General features: G+C 42.1%; 2 protein-coding genes and 1 long non-coding RNA gene across 4 annotated transcripts in view; 1 reads left to right on the forward strand and 2 right to left on the reverse strand.

The window, feature by feature from the left end:
- LOC139569930 (uncharacterized) overlaps nucleotides 1-14,204 on the reverse strand; it is an 823,452-nt gene that overhangs the window by 371,875 nt on the left and 437,373 nt on the right. The gene's annotated exons all lie outside the window — the stretch shown is intronic.
- The window catches only part of LOC139533561 (NLR family CARD domain-containing protein 3-like), a 298,305-nt gene that overhangs the window by 100,882 nt on the left and 183,219 nt on the right, over nucleotides 1-14,204 (forward strand). The gene's annotated exons all lie outside the window — the stretch shown is intronic.
- LOC139539816 (NLR family CARD domain-containing protein 3-like) overlaps nucleotides 14,183-14,204 on the reverse strand; it is a 446,707-nt gene continuing 446,685 nt past the window's right edge. The window contains exon 11 of the mRNA XM_071343140.1: nucleotides 14,183-14,204. This exon is cut by the window's right edge and continues 4,013 nt beyond it. The gene's annotated coding sequence lies outside the window, so the exon portion shown is untranslated.

Here is a 14,204-nt window from a genome sequence, read left to right on the forward strand (position 1 = left end):
CTTCATGCTGTTCTGTCTCCATGCTGTTCTGTCTCCATGCTGTTCTGTCTTCATGCTGTTCTGTCTTCATGCTGTTCTGTCTTCATGCTGTTCTGTCTTCATGCTGTTCTGTCTCCATGCTGTTCTGTCTCCATGCTGTTCTGTCTTCATGCTGTTCTGTCTCCATGCTGTTCTGTCTCCATGCTGTTCTGTCTCCATGCTGTTCTGTCTTCATGCTGTTCTGTCTTCATGCTGTTCTGTCTTCATGCTGTTATGTCTCCATGCTGTTCTGTCTCCATGCTGTTCTGTCTCCATGTTGTTCTGTCTTCATGCTGTTCTGTCTCCATGCTGTTCTGTCTCCATGTTGTTCTGTCTCCATGCTGTTCTGTCTTCATGCTGTTCTGTCTCCATGCTGTTCTGTCTCCATGCTGTTATGTCTCCATGCTGTTCTGTCTCCATGCTGTTCTGTCTCCATGCTGTTCTGTCTCCATGCTGTTCTGTCTTCATGCTGTTCTGTCTCCATGCTGTTCTGTCTCCATGCTGTTCTGTCTCCATGCTGTTCTGTCTGTTCTGTCTGTTCTGTCTCCATGCTGTTCTGTCTGTTCTGTCTGTTCTGTCTTCATGCTGTTCTGTCTTCATGCTGTTCTGTCTCCATGCTGTTCTGTCTCCATGCTGTTCTGTCTTCATGGTGTACTGTCTCCATGTTGTACTGTCTCCATGCTGTTCTGTCTCCATGCTGTTCTGTCTTCATGGTGTACTGTCTCCATGTTGTACTGTCTCCATGCTGTTCTGTCTCCATGCTGTTCTGTCTCCATGCTGTTCTGTCTCCATGCTGTTCTGTCTTCATGGTGTACTGTCTCCATGTTGTTCTGTCTCCATGCTGTTCTGTCTCCATGCTGTTCTGTCTCCATGTTGTTCTGTCTCCATGCTGTACTGTCTCCATGCTGTTCTGTCTTCATGCTGTTCTGTCTCCATGCTGTTCTGTCTCCATGCTGTTCTGTCTCCATGCTGTTCTGTCTCCATGCTGTTCTGTCTTCATGCTGTTCTGTCTCCATGTTGTTCTGTCTTCATGCTGTTCTGTCTCCATGCTGTTCTGTCTTCATGCTGTTCTGTCTTCATGCTGTTCTGTCTCCATGCTGTTCTGTCTCCATGCTGTTCTGTCTCCATGCTGTTCTGTCTCCATGCTGTTCTGTCTCCATGCTGTTCTGTCTCCATGCTGTTCTGTCTCCATGCTGTTCTGTCTCCATGCTGTTCTGTCTTCATGCTGTTCTGTCTCCATGCTGTTCTGTCTTCATGCTGTTCTGTCTTCATGCTGTTCTGTCTTCATGCTGTTCTGTCTTCATGCTGTTCTGTCTCCATGCTGTTCTGTCTCCATGCTGTTCTGTCTTCATGCTGTTCTGTCTTCATGCTGTTCTGTCTTCATGCTGTTCTGTCTTCATGCTGTTCTGTCTCCATGCTGTTCTGTCTCCATGCTGTTCTGTCTTCATGCTGTTCTGTCTCCATGCTGTTCTGTCTCCATGCTGTTCTGTCTCCATGCTGTTCTGTCTTCATGCTGTTCTGTCTTCATGCTGTTCTGTCTTCATGCTGTTCTGTCTCCATGCTGTTCTGTCTCCATGCTGTTCTGTCTCCATGTTGTTCTGTCTTCATGCTGTTCTGTCTCCATGCTGTTCTGTCTCCATGTTGTTCTGTCTCCATGCTGTTCTGTCTTCATGCTGTTCTGTCTCCATGCTGTTCTGTCTCCATGCTGTTCTGTCTCCATGCTGTTCTGTCTCCATGCTGTTCTGTCTCCATGCTGTTCTGTCTCCATGCTGTTCTGTCTCCATGCTGTTCTGTCTCCATGCTGTTCTGTCTTCATGCTGTCTGTCTCCATGCTGTTCTGTCTCCATGCTGTTCTGTCTCCATGCTGTTCTGTCTGTTCTGTCTGTTCTGTCTCCATGCTGTTCTGTCTGTTCTGTCTGTTCTGTCTTCATGCTGTTCTGTCTTCATGCTGTTCTGTCTCCATGCTGTTCTGTCTCCATGCTGTTCTGTCTTCATGGTGTACTGTCTCCATGTTGTACTGTCTCCATGCTGTTCTGTCTCCAAGCTGTTCTGTCTTCATGGTGTACTGTCTCCATGTTGTACTGTCTCCATGCTGTTCTGTCTCCATGCTGTTCTGTCTCCATGCTGTTCTGTCTCCATGCTGTTCTGTCTCCATGCTGTTCTGTCTCCATGCTGTTCTGTCTTCATGCTGTTCTGTCTTCATGCTGTTCTGTCTTCATGTTGTTCTGTCTCCATGCTGTTCTGTCTCCATGCTGTTCTGTCTCCATGCTGTTCTGTCTCCATGCTGTTCTGTCTCCATGCTGTTCTGTCTCCATGCTGTTCTGTCTTCATGCTGTTCTGTCTCCATGCTGTTCTGTCTCCATGCTGTTCTGTCTTCATGTTGTTCTGTCTCCATGCTGTTCTGTCTCCATGCTGTTCTGTCTCCATGCTGTTCTGTCTCCATGCTGTTCTGTCTCCATGCTGTTCTGTCTCCATGCTGTTCTGTCTTCATGCTGTTCTGTCTCCATGCTGTTCTGTCTCCATGCTGTTCTGTCTCCATGCTGTTCTGTCTCCATGCTGTTCTGTCTTCATGCTGTTCTGTCTTCATGCTGTTCTGTCTCCATGCTGTTCTGTCTCCATGCTGTTCTGTCTTCATGCTGTTCTGTCTCCATGCTGTTCCGTCTCCATGCTGTTCCGTCTCCATGCTGTTCTGTCTCCATAATGTTTTGTCTTCATGCTGTTCTGCCTCCATGCTGTTCTGTCTTCATGCTGTACTGTCTCCATGCTGTTCTGTCTCCATGCTGTTCTGTCACCATGCTGTTCTGTCTTCATGCTGTTCTGTCTTCATGCTGTTCTGTCTCCATGCTGTTCTGTCTCCATGCTGTTCTGTCTCCATGCTGTTCTGTCTCCATGCTGTTCTGTCTTCATGCTGTACTGTCTCCATGCTGTTCTGTCTTCATGCTGTTCTGTCTCCATGCTGTTCTGTCTCCATGCTGTTCTGTCTTCATGCTGTTCTGTCTCCAAGCTGTTCTGTCTTCATGCTGTTCTGTCTTCATGCTGTTCTGTCTCCATGCTGTTCTGTCTCCATACTGTTCTGTCTTCATGCTGTTCTGTCTTCATGCTGTTCTGTCTTCATGCTGTTCTGTCTTCATGCTGTTCTGTCTTCATGCTGTTCTGTCTTAATGCTGTTCTGTCTTCATGCTGTTCTGTCTCCATGCTGTTCTGTCTTCATGCTGTTCTGTCTCCATGCTGTTCTGTCTCCATGCTGTTCTGTCTCCATGCTGTTCTGTCTCCATGCTGTACTGTCTCCATGCTGTTCTGTCTCCATGCTGTTCTGTCTCCATGCTGTTCTGTCTCCATGCTGTTCTGTCTCCATGCTGTTCTGTCTTCATGCTGTTCTGTCTCCATGCTGTTCTGCCTTCATGCTGTTCTGTCTCCATGCTGTTCTGTCTCCATGCTGTTCTGTCTCCATGCTGTTCTGTCTTCATGCTGTTCTGTCTCCATGTTGTTCTGTCTCCATGCTGTTCTGTCTCCATGCTGTTCTGTCTCCATGCTGTTCTGTCTTCATGCTGTTCTGTCTTCATGCTGTTCTGTCTCCATGCTGTTCTGTCTTCATGCTGTACTGTCTCCATGCTGTTCTGTCTTCATGCTGTTCTGTCTCCATGCTGTTCTGTCTCCATGCTGTTCTGTCTTCATGCTGTTCTGTCTCCATGCTGTTCTGTCTTCATGCTGTTCTGTCTTCATGCTGTTCTGTCTCCATGCTGTTCTGTCTCCATGCTGTTCTGTCTCCATGTTGTTCTGTCTTCATGCTGTTCTGTCTCCATGCTGTTCTGTCTCCATACTGTTCTGTCTCCATGCTGTTCTGTCTCCATGCTGTTCTGTCTTCATGCTGTTCTGTCTTCATGCTGTTCTGTCTTCATGCTGTTCTGTCTCCATGCTGTTCTGTCTTCATGCTGTTCTGTCTCCATGCTGTTCTGTCTCCATACTGTTCTGTCTTCATGCTGTTCTGTCTTCATGCTGTTCTGTCTTCATGCTGTTCTGTCTTCATGCTGTTCTGTCTTCATGCTGTTCTGTCTTCATGCTGTTCTGTCTTCATGCTGTTCTGTCTCCATGCTGTTCTGTCTTCATGCTGTCCTGTCTCCATGCTGTTCTGTCTCCATGCTGTTCTGTCTCCATGCTGTTCTGTCTCCATGCTGTTCTGTCTCCATGCTGTACTGTCTCCATGCTGTTCTGTCTCCATGCTGTTCTGTCTCCATGCTGTTCTGTCTCCATGCTGCTCTGTCTCCATGCTGTTCTGTCTTCATGCTGTTCTGTCTCCATGCTGTTCTGTCTCCATGCTGTTCTGTCTCCATGCTGTTCTGTCTCCATGCTGTTCTGTCTTCATGCTGTTCTGTCTCCATGCTGTTCTGTCTCCATGCTGTTCTGTCTTCATGCTGTTCTGTCTCCATGCTGTTCTGTCTCCATGCTGTTCTGTCTTCATGCTGTTCTGTCTCCATGCTGTTCTGTCTCCATGCTGTTCTGTCTTCATGCTGTTCTGTCTCCATGCTGTTCTGTCTCCATGCTGTTTTGTCTCCATGCTGTTCTGTCTTCATGCTGTTCTGTCGTCATGCTGTTCTGTCTCCATGCTGTTCTGTCTCCATGCTGTTCTGTCTCCATGTTGTTCTGTCTTCATGCTGTTTTGTCGTCATGCTGTTCTGTCTCCATGCTGTTCTGTCTCCATGCTGTTCTGTCTCCATGCTGTTCTGTCTCCATGTTGTTCTGTGTCCATGCTGTTCTGTCTTCATGCTGTTCTGTCTCCATGCTGTTCTGTCTCCATGCTGTTCTGTCTCCATGCTGTTCTGTCTTCATGCTGTTCTGTCGTCATGCTGTTCTGTCTCCATGCTGTTCTGTCTCCATGCTGTTTTGTCTCCATGCTGTTCTGTCTCCATGCTGTTCTGTCTCCATGCTGTTCTGTCTCCATGCTGTTCTGTCTCCATGCTGTTCTGTCTCCATGCTGTTCTGTCTCCATGCTGTTCTGTCTCCATGCTGTTCTGTCTTCATGCTGTTCTGTCTTCATGCTGTTCTGTCTCCATGCTGTTCTGGGCTGATGGCTGTTGGAGAGGGGAGGGCCAGTTGAGTTCTGTCTCCATGCTGTTCTGTCTCCATGCTGTTCTGGGCTGATGGCTGTTCTGGGCTGATGGCTGTTGGAGAGGGGAGGGCCAGTTGAGTTCTGTCTCCATGCTGTTCTGGGCTGATGGCTGTTCTGGGCTGATGGCTGTTCTGGGCTGATGGCTGTTGGAGAGGGGAGGGCCAGTTGAGTTCTGTCTCCATGCTGTTCTGGGCTGATGGCTGTTCTGGGCTGATGGCTGTTGGAGAGGGGAGGGCCAGTTGAGTTCTGTCTCCATGCTGTTCTGTCTCCATGCTGTTCTGGGCTGATGGCTGTTCTGGGCTGATGGCTGTTGGAGAGGGGAGGGCCAGTTGAGTTCTGTCTCCATGCTGTTCTGTCTCCATGCTGTTCTGGGCTGATGGCTGTTCTGGGCTGATGGCTGTTGGAGAGGGGAGGGCCAGTTGAGTTCTGTCTCCATGCTGTTCTGGGCTGATGGCTGTTGGAGAGGGGAGGGCCAGTTGAGTTCTGTCTTCATGCTGTTCTGGGCTGATGGCTGTTGGAGAGGGGAGTGCCAGTTGAGTTCTGTCTTCATGCTGTTCTGGGCTGATGGCTGTTGGAGAGGGGAGGGCCAGTTGAGTGAGCTGGGGCCTTTTATGGCCCTGCCTCTGGGAGCATGTCAGCTTGTGACATGATGAGAGAGTGAAAGAGGGCCGACCGGTAAGATATCTTATGCTACAAACATCCTTCTATTTGAAGAGGTTGTTGACCATTCAGGGACCTGCTATCAAACAGTCCTGAAATAATAAAAAAATGTATGTCTGCACTAAAGAATGTGAATTTGGTTATAGAAATACTTTTTGACAAGTTATATGCATGAAAATAAAGATGCTTAAAATATTAGACGTTTTGGAGAGATCTGTGGACACTGTAGGGGCCTCCTAGGCCTTGTTATGGATACATGTCTATACAGATAGATTGGTATGAGAGATCTGTGGACACTGTAGGGGCCTCCTAGGCCTTGTTAAGGACACATGTCTATAAAGATAGATTGGTATGAGAGATCTGCTCCATTTTGGGTCCCATGTTGACAAGATGTTGGGGAATCACTGGAGGGAAATATTGACCAACTGAGTATCTCAGTGTACAGCTCAATAAACACAATATGCATTTTGTTACATTTCAGTCTTCTGTGATGGATTTAAAGTGGTATACTGAATTACAAACTCAAAAATGAATACATTTAAACTATATCTGACATGTTACTGGTGTCTTTTCTTAAGTCCATAACCATGTGTGTAAAGTGTACACTTTTGTTTCACAGTAGATTTGTTTAAGACCACCAAGAAACACCTGATTTAGCCCACAGCATTAATAATGAAGGGAGGTAAACATGTATTTCTTTAAGTCACATAAGTAAAGGGCCCATCTTAAAGAGTACAATTACCCTTTCAAATAGAGGGTGGCTTGATTGACTGCGACAGCCACCCTCTGGAGAGCAGCTCTCCTGGGGTGTAAGGGGTATAAACCTGGTGGTTGAACCCCACCCCAGGGGAAAAACACCTGTTGTTTGGGTATCCTTCAGTACATATAGCCCCCTACTGCTGAAGTGATTAGAAAAAAACATTGTTTCAAACACAAATGCAGAGACACGCACACACACACACACACACACACACACACACACACACACACACACACACACACACACGCGCACACGCGCACACACACGCACACACGCACGCACACACACACACACACACACACACACACACACACACACACGCACACACACACACACACACACACACACACACACACGCCCATCTTTCCCAGAATCCTTTATCTGTGTTGAGACACTGAGACAGACAGATACATAGAGAGAGAGAGTGAGAGAGATTCCATTCAAGGTAAGATGCAATTTTAAAACCCTTTATTTAATTCTAAACCTTTAGCACAGACCTTTTAAACATGTTATAATATTTAAACTATTTTACTATGCAATATTTAACCAAGACAGAAGGTTTTTATACACCTTTTTTTTTTAAATACAACATATATATATTATAACAACACAGTACTACACTTTAATACCCATTAAATGTTTATATTTATAATTTTTCTGTTGCAGGAAAGACTGTATTCATATAAAATAAGGCCTTTTGATTCTTTTCAAGATTCTCTCTGTGTGTGTAAACCCAGTAACCTGACACCGGGACACCCAGAGCCATAGAGAGACGGATATTTCAGCCCTTGAAGGTAAATGAGATGCTCGGGAAAAACAACTGTTATTTGGAGATGTATATATGACCCCCTACTGTTGAAAAAAACATTGTTTTTAACAGACATGCAGACCACCCCCCCCCACCACCCCCCACCCCCCACACACACACACACACACACACACACACCCCCCCCCCCCCCACACACACACACACACCAACCTGTTGAGGTACATAGACAGATATAGCATGATATTTCTTTCAATGTAAATTGCATTTTTAAAATCTTTAGTACCGAAATGGAATTCATACCTGTTACAAGTTTTTATTGAACAATTTTATTGAACTACTCCTTTCTTAGAGAAAAAGACCGGAGGAGGGATCTATGGTCAACCAACACGACCATCAGTCTCTAAATCACCATCTGCAAGCTGTGACCGGTTCAGACATTGTCTCTTGCACGATATCCAGGTTTGTTTTCTTTCCCTGGATAGATCAGCCTTCTTGCCTTTAGGCCCAGGTTCTGTCTTAAGGATAGAAGCACCGGCCTAAAATAAAAGTTGTTCCACTTGTCTCATCATGCCAAGGAACGTATGATAATCGCCCCACCTAAAGCTAAAGACAGGCACAAAATAGTTGACCTCTGTGCAGAAAATACAACTAACAGATCTGGTAGCTTTGGAAAATACAGGCCAACTAACAGATCTGGTAGCTTTGGAAAATCCAGACCAACTAACAGATCTGGTAGCTTTGGAAAATCCAGACCAACTAACAGATCTGGTAGCTTTGGAAAATCCAGACCAACTAACAGATCTGGTAGCTTTGGAAAATACAGACCAACTAACAGATCTGGTAGCTTTGGAAAATACAGACCAACTAACAGATCTGGTAGCTTTGGAAAATACATACCAACTAACAGATCTGGTAGCTTTGGAAAATACAGACCAACTAACAGATCTGGTAGCTTTGGAAAATACAGACCAACTAACAGATCTGGTAGCTTTGGAAAATACATACCAACTAACAGATCTGGTAGCTTTGGAAAATACAGACCAACTAACTGATCTGGTAGCTTTGGAAAATACATACCAACTAACAGATCTGGTAGCTTTGGAAAATACAGACCAACTAACTGATCTGGTAGCTTTGGAAAATACAGACCAACTAACTGATCTGGTGGCATCTGAACTATTGAATTCATATCAACCTAAAAGTGTAACTTTGGAGTCTGGCCTATATGCCACTGAAGAGATTCTTAGGGCTTTCAAATCATCTCGCCTCCAGACTTCCTCTTCCAGTGCGTACCCAGGCAGGGATGTTCCACTCAGGGCCTGTTAGATCTGACAAGGAGCAAGTCTTATCTTAAAATACCCAGGCAGGGATGTTCCACTCAGGGCCTGTTAGATCTGACAAGGAGCAAGTCTTATCTTAAAATACCCAGGCAGGGATGTTCCACTCAGGGCCTGTTAGATCTGACACAGAGCAAGTCTTATCTTAAAATACCCAGGCAGGGATGTTCCACTCAGGGCCTGTTAGATCTGACAAGGAGCAAGTCTTATCTTAAAATACCCAGGCAGGGATGTTCCACTCAGGGCCTGTTAGATCTGACAAGGAGCAAGTCTTATCTTAAAATACCCAGGCAGGGATGTTCCACTCAGGGCCTGTTAGATCTGACAAGGAGCAAGTCTTATCTTAAAATACCCAGGCAGGGATGTTCCACTCAGGGCCTGTTAGATCTGACAAGGAGCAAGTCTTATCTTAAGCCATTCTCTCATCCGCAACGCAGGAGAAAAACTCCCTGTTTCTGCCTGAAAAAGGTTGCTGAGAGCTGTGTGTGAAAATCTTCACTGTTGAATCGTTGGAAAGTGTAACCCATATGTCCTTCAGTCATATCAATCCCACCATTAAAACAATCAGGTGCATCTCAAATAATGGCATCAATGGTTCTGTCATTGTGGCCCACACATGAAGGACAAAATACACCTAGAATTGGTCCAGGAGACATGTTCTCTGTAGTTTTCTGTGGTTTATCTCTCTTGAGCTTTCGTGTTCACAAGACAAGTCTAACAATTACTTACACTCAGGCAGACCTACCTGAAAATAACTTGTTCATACTACAAGGGGTCACAAGCTCACGACACAGCAGCTCCATAAGTTCACTACAAAAATTCCCACATTTTTCAAATTTTTCAAACATTTCAAACTCAGGGCTCCCCATTCACTACAAAAAAAAAAAACTGTTTCAAATGTTCAAAAACATTTCCAGTACTTTTTATTTCAAACATGTACTTTGTATTTCAAACATCCCCCGCTGCTGCTCCGACCGGAACTCAAACCCAGGTCCAGGAACGATCATTCCAACACCTTATTCATTACACCAAGAGATCACTCGTGCTCCAGACACAGCCTAACACAATCTTTACCTTCTTAACCTCAAGAACTGACCTCAAGTCAGATACATTTAGACAAACCACCATGTGAGCAGCAAGTGTAGGGTTAATGGAGTGAAGTGGGGGATGGGTAGGACCACCAGTATGAACTATATGTCTATGAATACAGTACTATGAATACAGTACTATGAATACATTACTATGAATACATTACTATGAATACAGTACTATGAATACAGTACTATGAATGTGGTACTATGAATACAGTACTATGAATACATTACTATGAATACATTACTATGAATACATTACTATGAATACATTACTATGAATGCAGTACTATGAATACATTACTATGAATACAGTACTATGAATGTGGTACTATGAATGTGGTACTATGAATACATTACTATGAATACATTACTATGAATACATTACTATGAATACATTACTATGAATGCAGTACTATGAATACATTACTATGAATACATTACTATGAATACAGTACTATGAATACAGTACTATGAATGTGGTACTATGAATACAGTACTATGAATACATTACTATGAATACATTACTATGAATACATTACTATGAATACATTACTATGAATGCAGTACTATGAATACATTACTATGAATGCAGTACTATGAATGCAGTACTATGAATACAGTACTATGAATGTGGTACTATGAATACAGTACTATGAATACATTACTATGGATGCAGTACTATGCATGGTTTACTATGAATACATTACTATGAATACATTACTATGAATACAGTACTATGAATACAGTACTATGAATGCAGTACTATGAATACATTACTATGAATACATTACTATGAATACATTACTATGAATGCAGTACTATGAATACATTACTATGAATACATTACTATGAATGCAGTACTATGAATACATTACTATGAATACATTACTATGAATGCAGTACTATGAATACATTACTATGGATGCAGTACTATGAATACATTACTATGAATACATTACTATGAATACATTACTATGAATGCAGTACTATGAATGCAGTACTATGAATACAGTACTATGAATGCAGTACTATGAATGTGGTACTATGAATACAGTACTATGAATACATTACTATGGATGCAGTACTATGCATGGTTTACTATGAATACATTACTATGAATACATTACTATGAATACATTACTATGAATACAGTACTATGAATACAGTACTATGAATACATTACTATGAATACATTACTATGAATACATTACTATGAATGCAGTACTATGAATGCAGTACTATGAATACAGTACTATGAATACATTACTATCAATACATTACTATGAATACATTACTATGAAAACATTACTATGAATGCAGTACTATGAATACAGTGCTATGACTACAGTACTATGAATACATTACTATGAATACATTACTATGAATACATTACTATGAATGCAGTACTATGAGTGCAGTACTATGAATGGTTTACTATGAATACATTACTATGAATACATTACTATGAATACATTACTCTGAATGCAGTACTATGAATGCAGTACTATGAATACAGTACTATGACTACAGTACTATGAATACATTACTAAGAATACATTACTATGAATACATTACTATGAATGCAATACTATGAATGCAGTACTATGAATACAGTACTATGAATACAGTACTATGACTACAGTACTATGAATACATTACTATGAATACATTACTATGAATACATTACTATGACTACAGTACTATGAATACATTACTATGAATACATTACTATGAATACATTACTATGAATGCAGTACTATGAATGCAGTACTATGAATACAGTACTATGAATGCAGTACTATGAATGTGGTACTATGAATACAGTACTATGAATACATTACTATGGATGCAGTACTATGCATGGTTTACTATGAATACATTACTATGAATACATTACTATGAATACATTACTATGAATACAGTACTATGAATACAGTACTATGAATACATTACTATGAATACATTACTATGAATACATTACTATGAATGCAGTACTATGAATGCAGTACTATGAATACAGTACTATGAATACATTACTATCAATACATTACTATGAATACATTACTATGAAAACATTACTATGAATGCAGTACTATGAATACAGTGCTATGACTACAGTACTATGAATACATTACTATGAATACATTACTATGAATACATTACTATGAATGCAGTACTATGAGTGCAGTACTATGAATGGTTTACTATGAATACATTACTATGAATACATTACTATGAATACATTACTCTGAATGCAGTACTATGAATGCAGTACTATGAATACAGTACTATGACTACAGTACTATGAATACATTACTAAGAATACATTACTATGAATACATTACTATGAATGCAATACTATGAATGCAGTACTATGAATACAGTACTATGACTACAGTACTATGACTACAGTACTATGAATACATTACTATGAATACATTACTATGCATACATTACTATGACTACAGTACTATGACTACAGTACTATGAATACATTACTATGAATACATTACTATGAATACATTACTATGAATGCAGTACTATGAATGCAGTACTATGAATGGTTTACTATGAATACAGTACTATCAATGCATTACAGACACGGACGGATGCGCTTCATCAACACCATCTGATCTGTACAACTAGATATCAACAATCAATCAACAAGACTATTGAAATGGAGCAAATGAAGACATTACAACTGCTAAAGGGAGTGGACTAGATATTACTCTAACTGAGCAGTGTAGTCTACAGGTTATATACTGAGTGGACTAGATATTACTCTAACTGAGCAGTGTAGTCTACAGGTTATACACTGAGTGGACTAGATATTACTCTAACTGAGCAGTGTAGTCTACAGGTTATACACTGAGTGGACTAGATATTACTCTAACTGAGCAGTGTAGTCTATAGGTTATACACTGAGTGGACTAGATATTACTCTAACTGAGCAGTGTAGCCTACAGGTTATACACTGAGTGGACTAGATATTACTCTAACTGAGCAGTGTAGTCTACAGGTTAAACACTGAGTGGACTAGATATTACTCTAACTGAGCAGTGGAGTCTATAGGTTAGACACTGAGTGGACTAGATATTACTCTAACTGAGCAGTGTAGTCTATAGGTTATACACTGAGTGGACTAGATATTACTCTAACTGAGCAGTGTAGTCTATAGGTTATACACTGAGTGGACTAGATATTACTCTAACTGAGCAGTGTAGTCTACAGGTTATACACTGAGTGGACTAGATATTACTCTAACTGAGCAGTGTAGTCTACAGGTTATACACTGAGTGGACAAAATATTAAGAATGCCTTCCTAACATTGAGTTATGCCCCCCCTCCCCCCCTCCCCCTTCCTAATATCTCCATTTTGTCCTCAGAACCGCCTCAATTCATCGGGTCATGGATTCTACAAGGTGTTGAAAGCGTTTCACGTGGATGCTGGCCCATGTTGACTCCAATGCTTCCCACAGTTGTCAAGTTGGCTGGATGTCCTTTGGGTGGTGGAACATGAGCGGGAAAAACCCAGCAACATTGCAGTTCATGACACAAACCGGTGCGCCTGGCACCTACTACCATACCTCGTTCAAAGGCACTTAAATCTTTTGTCTTGCTCATTCACCCTCTGAATGACACACATACACAATCCATGTCTCAATTGTCTCCAGGCTTTAAAATCCTTCTTTAACCTGTCCCGTCCCCTTCATCTGCAAGTGACATCAATAAGGTATCATAGCTTTCACCTGGATTCACCTGGTCAGTCTGTCATGGAAAGAGCAGGTGTTCATAATGTTTTGTACACTCAGTGTAAATTGCACAATAATTATACATTTATGGATTTTGTTATATAGCCTATTGTTTTCGCTTCATACAACCTGCCATCTACCCACCTGGGGACTGAGGGTTATGAGAGAACCCCCAGATCACTAGCTTCTCTTTATTCAACCTGTCATCTACCCACCTGGGGACTGAGGGTTATGAGAGAACCCCCACATCACTAGCTTCTCTTTATTCAACCTGCCATCTACCCACCTGGGGACTGAGGGTTATGAGAGAACCCCCACATCACTAGCTTGCATGTTCTGCAGCCTTGTAAAGATAAGGAGGGGATGACTGGGAGGCAGGTTGGCATTTATTGTCATGAATCTTGCCCTGGAGGCAGTTCAGCAAAGTGGTCACTAGCTGGCACAGGCACAAAGTAATACAATCTGATTTTAATCCTAACCTTAACCCCAACCACACTGCTCATCCTTCCCTTAAATTAAGACCATAAAACAACATTATTTTCCACAGCCAATTTTGACTTTGTAGCTGGCATATCTAGAGGAAATCACACAGTTCTGCCTCCAGGTCAAGATTCATGGCAAACATCAACCTGCGACTGGCAGAGGCAACGTAAAATCAATAACGAAACTGTTTTCACAATTAACATGCTTTTTCTTGTTTCAAGTAT

The sequence above is a fragment of the Salvelinus alpinus genome, chromosome 1 (genome assembly GCF_045679555.1).
Source record: "Salvelinus alpinus chromosome 1, SLU_Salpinus.1, whole genome shotgun sequence".
NCBI lineage: Eukaryota > Metazoa > Chordata > Actinopteri > Salmoniformes > Salmonidae > Salvelinus > Salvelinus alpinus.